Genomic DNA, 11,014 nt, shown 5'->3' with positions numbered 1-11,014 from the left:
AAATTGGAGAAGTGCTCATTTGGGGTCAAACGCGTATCATTCCTTGGTTATATTGTTACTCCAACTGATTGTGTGTATGGAGTCAGATAAGGTTGCAGCAATCACACAATGGGCTAAACCAGATAATTTGAATGCTCTTCAGTGCTTTCTTGGGTTTGCCAACTTTTACAGAAAATTTATCAGAAATTTTTCAGTGATTGCACAACCGCTGACTGATCTCACGAAAAAAGGAGCGGACGTGACGTCGTGGTCTCCGGAAGCTTCAAAGGCGTTTGAGCAACTTAAGAGGGCTTTTTCCACTGCGCCGATGCTTGCTTAGCCGGACCCTCAGAAGCCCTTTTTCGTGGATGTAGACGCTTCGGAGGTTGGATTGGGGGCAGTCCTCTCCCAGGAATTGGGGGGCCGTTCAGGATATAGTCCGTGTGCCTTCTTTTCCCGTAAATTCAGTAGCACCGAGCGTAACTACGATGTTGGGAACAGGGAATTGTTTGCAATAAAATGGGCATTTGAGGAATCTTCTGGAGGGAGCTCGACACCAGCTGACAGTCTTCACCGATCACAAGAACTTAGTGTATCTTGAGAGTGCTAAGCGTCTCAATGCACGGCAAGCCAGGTGGGCACTTTTCTTCTCGAGATTCAATTTTACAGTCATGTACCTGCCGGGAGATAAAAATGTGAAAGCTGACGCCCTCACCCACAGTTTCGGGACTCCAGAGGTAAGGACTCTTTTCCGGAAGTCATCCTTCCGCCCGGTGTCGTGGTGGCAGCCCTGACACAGAACCTTCCGGCTCAGCTTCAGGAATATCAACAAGAAGCACCGAAGGGAGTTCTGGCAGGGAAGTTATTTGTACCGAGGTCTCTGCGGTTCTTGGTTCTGGAAGAGTCTCATTCCCCTGTTTTTGCAGGGCATCCGGGGGTCCAGGGGACTCTTGAGCTATGTTCCTGATTTTACTGGTGGCCTGGCATGGTGCGGGAGGTCCGGGAGTTCGTAAATCGATGTTCAGCTTGTGCACGTGGTAAGAGTCGCCGTAAGAGCCCTAAGGGACCGTTAATGCCGCTGTCAGTACCTGGTTGTCCATGGTCGCATGTGTTCTCAGGAGTTATTGTAATTTAGAGGAGAAAAAATAACATTTCTTATTTTTGCAAATATATTATTTTGAAGACAGGTTTTTTTTTTGTATAGTGTACATGAAAATGAAGTCTTGTACGGCAAAATAGATACCCGTTTGTCCTGTTTTCAGAAACATACCCGTTGTGGCCCTAATCTTGTGTCCGTATGCACAACGGGTCCAAACCGAAAGGAGCAGCCGGTGGCTTTCAGAACAGACATTTTACTTAAAGGTGATTTAGGCCCTATAGCACACTTGTAGAGCCCTTGAGCGGCCAAAACGACAGAGAACTCCCACAAATGCCCTCATTTTGAAGTTGAAAACTAGACCCCTTAATAAATTCATCTAGGGGTGTAATGCATATTTTGACCCCACAATTTTTGAATGAATCTAAGCAAAACAGAAGTAAAAAATACAATTTAAATTTTTTTGGCAGTTATATTTTAAAAACAGTTTTTTTGTAGAGCACACAAATGAATAAAGATTTTCATCCAAAAATGGATACCCGTTTGTCCTGTGTTCAGAAACATACCCGTTGTGGCCCCAATCTGTTTACTGGGCACATGACTAGGCCTGCAATTGAGGGAACACCCTTTGGCTTTCAGGGCACAACTGAATAAATTCTATGCCCCATTGCTCACTTATAGAGCCATCAAGGTGCCATAACGATAGAACGCCGCCCACAAGTGACTCCATTTTGAAAACTAAACCCCTTAACAAATTCATCTGGGGGTCTACTGAACATTCTGACCCCACAAGTTTTGGCAAAAATTATTATAAAGCATGTGAAAAATAAATACAATTACATTTTTTTCATAAATGTCACTTTCATGACAGTTTCCTTTGTATGAAGCAGGGAAAACTGGAGAGACACACCCCAAATTTTATAGCACTAGTTCTCCTGTGCTCAGGAATACCTCCATTGTAGCCCCAATCTACTTACAGGGCCCATGGCTAGGCCTATAATGGAGGGAACACCCAATGGATTTCAGGGCACAACTGAATAAATTCCAGGCCCTATTGAACACTTGTGCAGAAAAAAAAACTGACTCCCTAAAAAGAATCACCCCCCCTCCCATTTTTTTGGCATTCCCTAGATGATAGATAAAAGTAATAATGTAAAACTGTGTGGTATGTCTCAAAAGACTGGGGTATTTCTTGACCCCAGTGGCCGGGATGGGGTGTAAAAAGTGACGCTCTATCAGGTTTCGTAAGCTTGCTGAGGTGCAGTGGTCTCACACAGAAGATGCTCAACAAGCTGCTCCTGGAACTGCAGGGGACTTCTGGTAAATGACGTATTACAGGTAGCGGTCTGAATAACGCCGGGCTTACATGGCCGTATGTGGAATCTGCTTGCGGAGGCCTGCAGCGTATCCCAGCTGTGAGCCCAGCCGTGGCCCTGCATACAGCCGCGTAATGTACTGCACATAACTGCGTACTCACACAGGCGGCCATGTGAAGTACGCCTTCTTTTGTTTGTTTATATTTCCCACGCTGATGCTTAGCGATGACGCGTGTACCCGCAGCCCGTACACAATGTAATTGCATATAGGCTGCGGTTATTTCCACGACTATAGAGCACAAAGGCTTTATGCTGCGGATATCTGCGGTAAAATAGAACATGCTGCGTTCTATTTTCTGCGAGTGGATTACGTAATTTTGACCCGCTAATGTGAGCAGAATTGTGTAATCCAATGCATTTGATTGATCCGCATATTACCACGTTTCAGGCACATGCGGAACCCGCAATTCCTATCCAGTCGTATGAGACCAGCCCCGTTGAGCGGTCCCTGGTCATCTGATCGCCATAATCAAATGGTATAAAACGGTAGTGATCCACGCTTGGCCTTTAAAAAGGCTCTCAGAGGCTACTTGTGTGCAGTTACCTCTTTTTCCGTTGGTGTGGAGCTTGTTGACCACTAGATGCCTCTACGATGCAATACAAGAGTTTTCGCCCAGTTAACAGAGTTTGAGAGGGGCGCATTATTGGAATGCGAGAAGCTGGATGGTCGCACCAACGTGTTGCCCGCCACCTGGGCTGTTCTGATTAGACTGTTAGAAGATGTTGGGACCAGTGGATGTGTGAGGATACACATGCAAGGTGACCAGGCTCAGGATGCCCTCGACAGACCACCAGTAGAGAAGATTCTCTGATTGTCCACCAAGCACAAGCAGCTCCAACTGTTTTGTTGTGCACCATCCAGAGGCAAGTGGCGCCATCATTACAGGTCCATCTCTATCAGAAGCATTTCCTGGCGCTTGGCTGAAGAACACTTGGTCTCATGGTGTCTATTACATGTACTGCCTTTTTTGGTAAACAAGAGAAAGAATTTCTAAAACAAAATATCTGCACTCACAAGATGTGTATTACAGTATGGGGCATCAACTGAACCAAACGTGGTTAATGATGAAAGGAATATTCAGGCTGCTTTCGCACGGGCGAGAAAATCGCGTGATTTTCTCGTGATGCGACACTCCTACAAATCGCATGTATGTGAAGCCTATGGTTTTGAAAGGGTTCCTGCACATTAGCAATGTTTTGTAGCCTGCTTCATTATGAGAAAAAAAATCGTGGCATGCTGAATATTGCCGTGATTTGCGCTGTTTTGTAGCGTATGTTTTCCTATGGAGCCTTCCTATGTGTTGCATCGCATTGCATGAAAACTGTGTTTTCGTGCGGTGTGATGCAACTTTTACAGTAGGATATCTTACTGTGTCCCCTAAAATAAACCCTATCTGCATTTAAAAAAAACCCTGATACATTACCTAACAGGCGCTGTCCGCTCTGCTGCACTTCTCCTCGTAGGTCGTAGGCACACTTGCTTGTAGTTTTCCCTCAGTGCTTCCTGGTCAGGGGTCCAAAATCCTCGCCTCCAGCAAGCGCTGGTTGTGTTTGGTTCATCGAGCGCTGCAGTGATTCCCTGAGCCGCGATGCTCGAATTGAATGGCTGTGATTGGTTCATTTAGTGCTGGCTCTGATTTGCTGAGCTGCGGCGCTCAAGAATCAATTACAGCCAGCAATTCCTGGAGGCGGGGATTTTGAACCCCTGACCAGGAAGCGCTGGCTGAAAACTACAAGCAAGTGTGCCCGGGACCTGCGAGGAGAAGTGTGGCGGAATAGACAGTGGCTATTAGGTGATGTATTGTCGGGTTTTTTATGCAGCCAGGGCTAATATCTCAAGGCCCCCCTCCCTTATTTTTTGGTGTACCTGGATACTAGGGGAGTTCCTGGACCGCCCACCAAAGCAAGTACTTCCCTGAACTAATTACTATCTGCACACTTGCTGTTGAACCTGCACTTTGAGCGCTGGGTTTCATTTTCCTTTGGTGTTATGTAAAGTACAGATGGCGTAGATCAGCGCTTCTGCTCTATTTCCTGAGTGCTACAGGCTAGATGCCATGAGCCCCCGTATCCCCCCATCCTTACCTGATGAAGGCTTTGGGGTGGACCAGCAATCTGTCCCTGCTCAGGGACCTGTGGATGAAAGTGAGGGTCAGCAGCACAAGGACAGCAGAGAAGGGTGAGGGCGCCTTCACACTTGTGATAAAATGGTGCGATGTGAGAGTAAGTGACAAGGCAGAATTATGAAACCAATGATTTGCAATTGTTTCATTCCTATCTGCGATGTTTTCACTCCTATGATGTTGCGAGAAAAAAACTTGCGGCACGTCCTATCTTTCTATGTTTTGCGATTTTTTTCCCCCCATGTTTCCCTATTGAGCCTCCTTTTTATCGCATTGCAGGAACCTGTGAATTTTGCGCGGTGCATTTTTTACATTAGAAAGTCATATTGAATTTTGCGGCAAAAAATTGCGCAAGAAAATTGTGGCCGGCAGCGATGCGAGTTTATTCTAAAGAAAAAGCATCGCTGAGGCTCAAAAATCATAGAAAGAAAAACAATTTTGTTACGGTTTTCTCGCGGCATAATCGCAATAGCCAGTGTTTAGGAGCCCTGAGTGCCAGGTCCTATCTTCAGCCAAGCTGTAAGTGCTGCCATGGTGGTCACTGCCAGGACTCTGTCAACGCCTGGGAGCAGAGGGGTGCACAGCGATGAGGTGAGCGGAGTATGGTGGGCACCTGGGAGATCTGCTGCCTCTTCCAGGACTTCTCTTTACCTGGAGCCCCCCGGACCATCCAGCAGAGTTGGCCAGTGTGATGAAAGCCTTGGGAACAGAACAGCACTGAAACCCAACTTCTGTAATCCGGATGATATTATACGGGCCGTGGGATATTTAGATGCATCCTGGTCATTGCTGGCAAAGAAACTGCTTCTACATGGAGGGTAAAGCGCGTGTGCCCCCCAGAAGACAAGGGATGAACAATAACCCACCAATAAGTGCTCAGGCAGCCTGTACATTGTGGGGGCCCAGGATTACACAACACTCCCAATTGTGTAACAATTAGAAACTGCAACAAATGTAACAATTAGGTAGCAGATGTCCTTCTTTCTCCCTGAGGAGGGGATGTGATGGAATCTTTAAATTGAAGTTCTGCTAAACATATAACTACATGCAGGCAGACGGGCTGCTGAGCGCACCAACCGCAGCGCTAATGATCACGTGACCCGTGTAGCAATCCTTACACAGTACTACGTCTTATCACATGACCCCGGCACGCATATTAGTAGTTTACACTGCGGTTATTCCTGCTGCCGATTCCAGCCAATGAGGTGGCTGGAATCGGCACCATGTGACCTCCCATTGTGCACGAGCAGTACAGTTCAGCTGCCGTGCACGATGAGAGCTGTGCCCGCGCCCACGTGACCGGTGACGTCACCGGTACTTGAATTTGCCCGCGAATTCCAAGCCTACAGAGGAAGCTGATGGTTGGAGCCTTTTATACTACTTTCAACGTGGGAGAGGAAGATTTCTGCGCTGTGTGGTGAGTACCTACCTGAGATTAATGCGCTGTGCTGCTACGTGTGGTGAGTACCTACCTGAGATTAATGTGCTGTGCTGCTACGTGTGGTGAGTACCTACCTGAGATTAATGTGCTGTGCTGCTACGTGTGGTGAGTACCTACCTGAGATTAATGTGCTGTGCTGCTACGTGTGGTGAGTACCTACCTGAGATTAATGCGCTGTGTGCTGAGTACCTACCTGAGATTAATGTGCTGAGTACCTACCTGAGATTAATGCGCTGTGTGGTGAGTACCTACCTGAGATTAGTGCGCTGTGTGGTGAGTACCTACCTGAGATTAATGCGCTGTGTGCTGAGTACCTACCTGAGATTAATGCGCTGTGCTGCTACGTGTGGTGAGTACCTACCTGAGATTAATGTGCTGTGCTGCTACGTGTGGTGAGTACCTACCTGAGATTAATGTGCTGTGCTGCTACGTGTGGTGAGTACCTACCTGAGATTAATGCGCTGTGTGATGAGTACCTACCTGAGATTAATGTGCTGTGCTGCTACGTGTGGTGAGTACCTACCTGAGATTAATGTGCTGTGCTGCTACGTGTGGTGAGTACCTACCTGAGATTAATGCGCTGTGTGCTGAGTACCTACCTGAGATTAATGTGCTGAGTACCTACCTGAGATTAATGCGCTGTGTGGTGAGTACCTACCTGAGATTAATGCGCTGTGTGCTGAGTACCTACCTGAGATTAATGTGCTGAGTACCTACCTGAGATTAGTGCGCTGTGTGGTGAGTACCTACCTGAGATTAGTGCGCTGTGTGGTGAGTACCTACCTGAGATTAGTGCGCTGTGTGGTGAGTACCTACCTGAGATTAATGCGCTGTGTGGTGTGTACCTACCTGAGATTAATGCGCTGTGTGTGGTGAGTACCTACCTGAGATTAATGCGCTGTGTGTGGTGAGTACCTACCTGAGATTAATGCGCTGTGTGTGGTGAGTACCTACCTGAGATTAATGCGCTGTGTGTGGTGAGTACCTACCTGAGATTAATGCGCTGTGTGTGGTGAGTACCTACCTGAGATTAATGCGCTGTGTGTGGTGAGTACCTACCTGAGATTAATGCGCTGTGTGTGGTGAGTACCTACCTGAGATTAATGCGCTGTGTGTGGTGAGTACCTACCTGAGATTAATGCGCTGTGTGTGGTGAGTACCTACCTGAGATTAATGCGCTGTGTGTGGTGAGTACCTACCTGAGATTAATGCGCTGTGTGTGGTGAGTACCTACCTGAGATTAATGCGCTGTGTGTGGTGAGTACCTACCTGAGATTAATGCGCTGTGTGTGGTGAGTACCTACCTGAGATTAATGCGCTGTGTGTGGTGAGTACCTACCTGAGATTAATGCGCTGTGTGTGGTGAGTACCTACCTGAGATTAATGCGCTGTGTGTGGTGAGTACCTACCTGAGATTAATGCGCTGTGTGTGGTGAGTACCTACCTGAGATTAATGCGCTGTGTGTGGTGAGTACCTACCTGAGATTAATGCGCTGTGTGTGGTGAGTACCTACCTGAGATTAATGCGCTGTGTGTGGTGAGTACCTACCTGAGATTAATGCGCTGTGTGTGGTGAGTACCTACCTGAGATTAATGCGCTGTGTGTGGTGAGTACCTACCTGAGATTAATGCGCTGTGTGTGGTGAGTACCTACCTGAGATTAATGCGCTGTGTGTGGTGAGTACCTACCTGAGATTAATGCGCTGTGTGTGGTGAGTACCTACCTGAGATTAATGCGCTGTGTGTGGTGAGTACCTACCTGAGATTAATGCGCTGTGTGTGGTGAGTACCTACCTGAGATTAATGCGCTGTGTGTGGTGAGTACCTACCTGAGATTAATGCGCTGTGTGTGGTGAGTACCTACCTGAGATTAATGCGCTGTGTGTGGTGAGTACCTACCTGAGATTAATGCGCTGTGCGCTACGTCTGATGAGTACGTCACCTGAAATTTGCGCGACGCCACCTGACGCAACCTGTCTTTTTTTGCAGATTTGTGCGCTACGTGGGGAGACGCGGCCACCCGAGATTTGTGCGCTTTTTTTTGCAAACTTACGTGTGGAGATGATCCTGGCGTTTGGACGCGTTTTGAGAAGAATTTCGCTTCGCTTGCACACAAGCTGACATAACTCGTCGAGGTAAGCTGCTGCATCTGCTAAAATTTTCATTGCGTGCATCTGCTCATACGTGCTTATTTTGCGCATATTTGCAGGTTTTCGCACGCGCGTGTGTGTACGTATATATGATTCTTCTGACCAGGTTGGGGGAGTAGTGGTCAATGTAAGTGGGTAGAGCGGATCTAGGGATCAGTAATACTGGTGTGATGTGACTGTTAACCTGCTGATTTTTCGTTATTTCCTGCAGATCTGACGTCCTTGAGAATGGGAAGGCTGGCGGACAGTGAAGAGACCCTCGACGTTCAGCAATCTTGAAACCCTTCGTTTTATGGACTGCTTTTTGCCGGTGACTCACCTTTTTTTTTTTTTTATAAGCTTTTTGGAGTATCCTGAAAAACTGCGCAATATTTTACACCGATTGAGTAAACAGAAAAGATCCCCAAACACAGCGGCCTTTGGTTTATCAGGGAATGACACTTGGTGTAAAATCCACATTTTTAATAAATAGTAAAACGTGATTTGAATTTGTTTTTTTGTTTTACCTTATTTATGTTTTCAGGCTCCTGATTACCCACGCTGTAAAGCCGGCTGCGACGAGCTCCGCCATGGAATTCCGGGGCGGAGCCCATCACGGCAGCCCCAAGAGACCCCAATACCTACCTCTGGTTCCGGAGTCCCGCATGACGCCTCAGTGCGCATGGGTAATAGAGCGTGAGACGCACCGCAGCGGCATGTGACGCGGCTGGCGGTAGGCGTAGAGGCGGTTTCACGCTATTTTCCGCTGTGCTACAGCGGAAAATAGCGTGAATGGACGGCTTCCACAGACTGCAATGGAAGCCGTCCGCGCGTATACCCGCGGCATTTTACGGTGCGGAATTCCGCTGTGAAATTACGCACCGTAAGCATTGAGCTATTAGGTTGAATACCGTGTTTCCCCGATAGTAAGACACCCACCGATTGTAAGACGTATCGGGGGTTTCAGGGGGGTCGGCCAATGTAAGCCGTACCCCGAAAGTAAGACATATGTCTTACTTTCGGGGAAACACGGGGGTATTGCCGCCTCCCTCTCATCTACGGTAGCTGCGCGCCGCCCCCCCTCCATACGTCACCGCGTCTGCCGCCTTTGGCCTCATGTCCACGGGGAAAATCAGGCCCGCTACGGATTCTCCATGTAGAATCTGCAGCGGGTCCCTCCTGCCCCACGGACATGAGCGCTGAAAATAGGAATAAATCAGAATTAACTTACCTCACACGCTCCGGATACTTCCTTCGCTGCGGCGTCATCTTCTCTCGTCGCGGCCGGATCTTCTTTCTTCGGCTCGGCGGATGTGCATGATGACGTCGGTGACGTGCCCCGCACATGCGCCGGGCCGAAGCAAAATGATCCGGCCGCGACTGAGAGAAGATGGCGCTGCGGCGAAGAGAAGAACCAGAGCGTGTGAGTACAATTTGATTTTTGTGTCCCGGGAGACCCGCATGAAAATGGAGCATGGGCCAGATTTTTTCATGCTCCATTTTCCAATATAAGACATACCCCGAAAGTAAGACATAGTGGGGCTTTTGGGGATAAAAAGAAAGACACTGTCTTACTTTCGGGGAAACACGGTAGATCCGTCTGTGGGAAGGAGCCCTAGGGCCTCATGTCCACTAGCAAAATGGAATTGCGGTTTCCGCAGCGGATTTGCCCCTAGGGAATCATTTGCCATCCCGTCCATTAAACTGATTTTTGCACCCGCGGATGGAATTTTAATAGAATTGCGTTTTTCATGCGTGGGAGAAAAAACCGCGGCATGCTCCATTTTACCGCGGATCGGCCACATTGCTATCACATTGACAGCAATGTGTGCGGATATCTGCATGCAAAAATTATACAATAGAAAGCTGATTCTACGCGGATTGTATTTTTCCAGTGGACATGAGGCCTAAGGCCGCCTGCAGACGGCCGTGTCGCATCCAGCTGCTCGCTACGGGACCCGACCTGAGCGCCTGCAGAGAGCAGTGCGGAACTCGCCCGCTCCCGCAGCTCTGACTCATGTGCCAGCAGACGGCACATGCGCAGAGCCGGCAGCCAGCGAGTGGCGTTTCTGTACGGGGCTCTGCGAACCCCGCACAGAATTAGAGCATGGCGCGGTTTGTTTTCTGCGCGTGATTTCGCGTAGACAAACCACGGCCTTCTGCATAGGATTGCGTATTGAAATGCAATCCTATGCAGGCGTGTACAGCCGGAAATGTACGGTGCTGCGTCTGGCATAGACTGAAGTGGCAGCGGTGCGCACTCGTCATCAGCTGATTGGCAGGGATTCTGGGAGGCAGATCACCACTTCACTGCGCATAGATCATCAGTACTGGAGTCCCAGGGAACCCTTTTAACCCCTTGCCACCGCAGCACGTGAATGTATGTATATGTTAGGAAGCAGCTTTCTGGAATGGACTTGCATCTACATCCTACAGATCTGAGCCCACACCATCTACTGCTGAAGACTGTTGCTAATGACAGTTGGCCTCCCGCAGCCACAGAGGGGATGGGTGAGACAACAGATTCCCGCTGTTAACCCTTTCCAGTCCAATGTCGGGCCTGCCCCGACATCATAATTTCCCTCCAATGTCGGGGCAGGCCCGACACTGCAGTGCAGGAGTGGATCTGCAACCGATCGTCAGGCACATCGGGTGCAGATGCACTCCTGCACTGGTCCTCATCGAAGACCCCCGAGGAGAAGGCAGAAAGGGATTTTAATCCTTTCTGCCTTCTCCTTTACACATTACTTAGCGCTATGTAATGCATAGATTCTGGCCGGCGATCATGTGACCGCCGGTGTTACCTGACCCCAGCAGTCACATGATCGCCGAACCGGGAGGCAGAAGGAGAGTACTGAAGACGCCGGACA

At 48.7% G+C, this 11,014-nt stretch overlaps 1 long non-coding RNA gene across 1 annotated transcript; it reads left to right on the top strand.

Annotated features, from left to right (window-relative positions):
- The first annotated feature begins 5,748 nt into the window (after window positions 1–5,748).
- Window positions 5,749–8,647, top strand: LOC136610726 (uncharacterized). The gene is made up of 3 exons (XR_010790152.1): window positions 5,749–5,991; window positions 8,005–8,150; window positions 8,377–8,647. It is a non-coding gene; the product is annotated as an uncharacterized lncRNA (long non-coding RNA).
- The last annotated feature ends 2,367 nt before the right edge of the window (window positions 8,648–11,014 follow it).

The sequence above is a fragment of the Eleutherodactylus coqui genome, chromosome 2, assembly GCF_035609145.1.
Source record: "Eleutherodactylus coqui strain aEleCoq1 chromosome 2, aEleCoq1.hap1, whole genome shotgun sequence".
In the NCBI taxonomy this organism is placed as follows: domain Eukaryota; kingdom Metazoa; phylum Chordata; class Amphibia; order Anura; family Eleutherodactylidae; genus Eleutherodactylus; species Eleutherodactylus coqui.
Note: the sequence above shows the minus strand (reverse complement) of the source record. Positions and strands in the feature narration are given on the sequence as shown.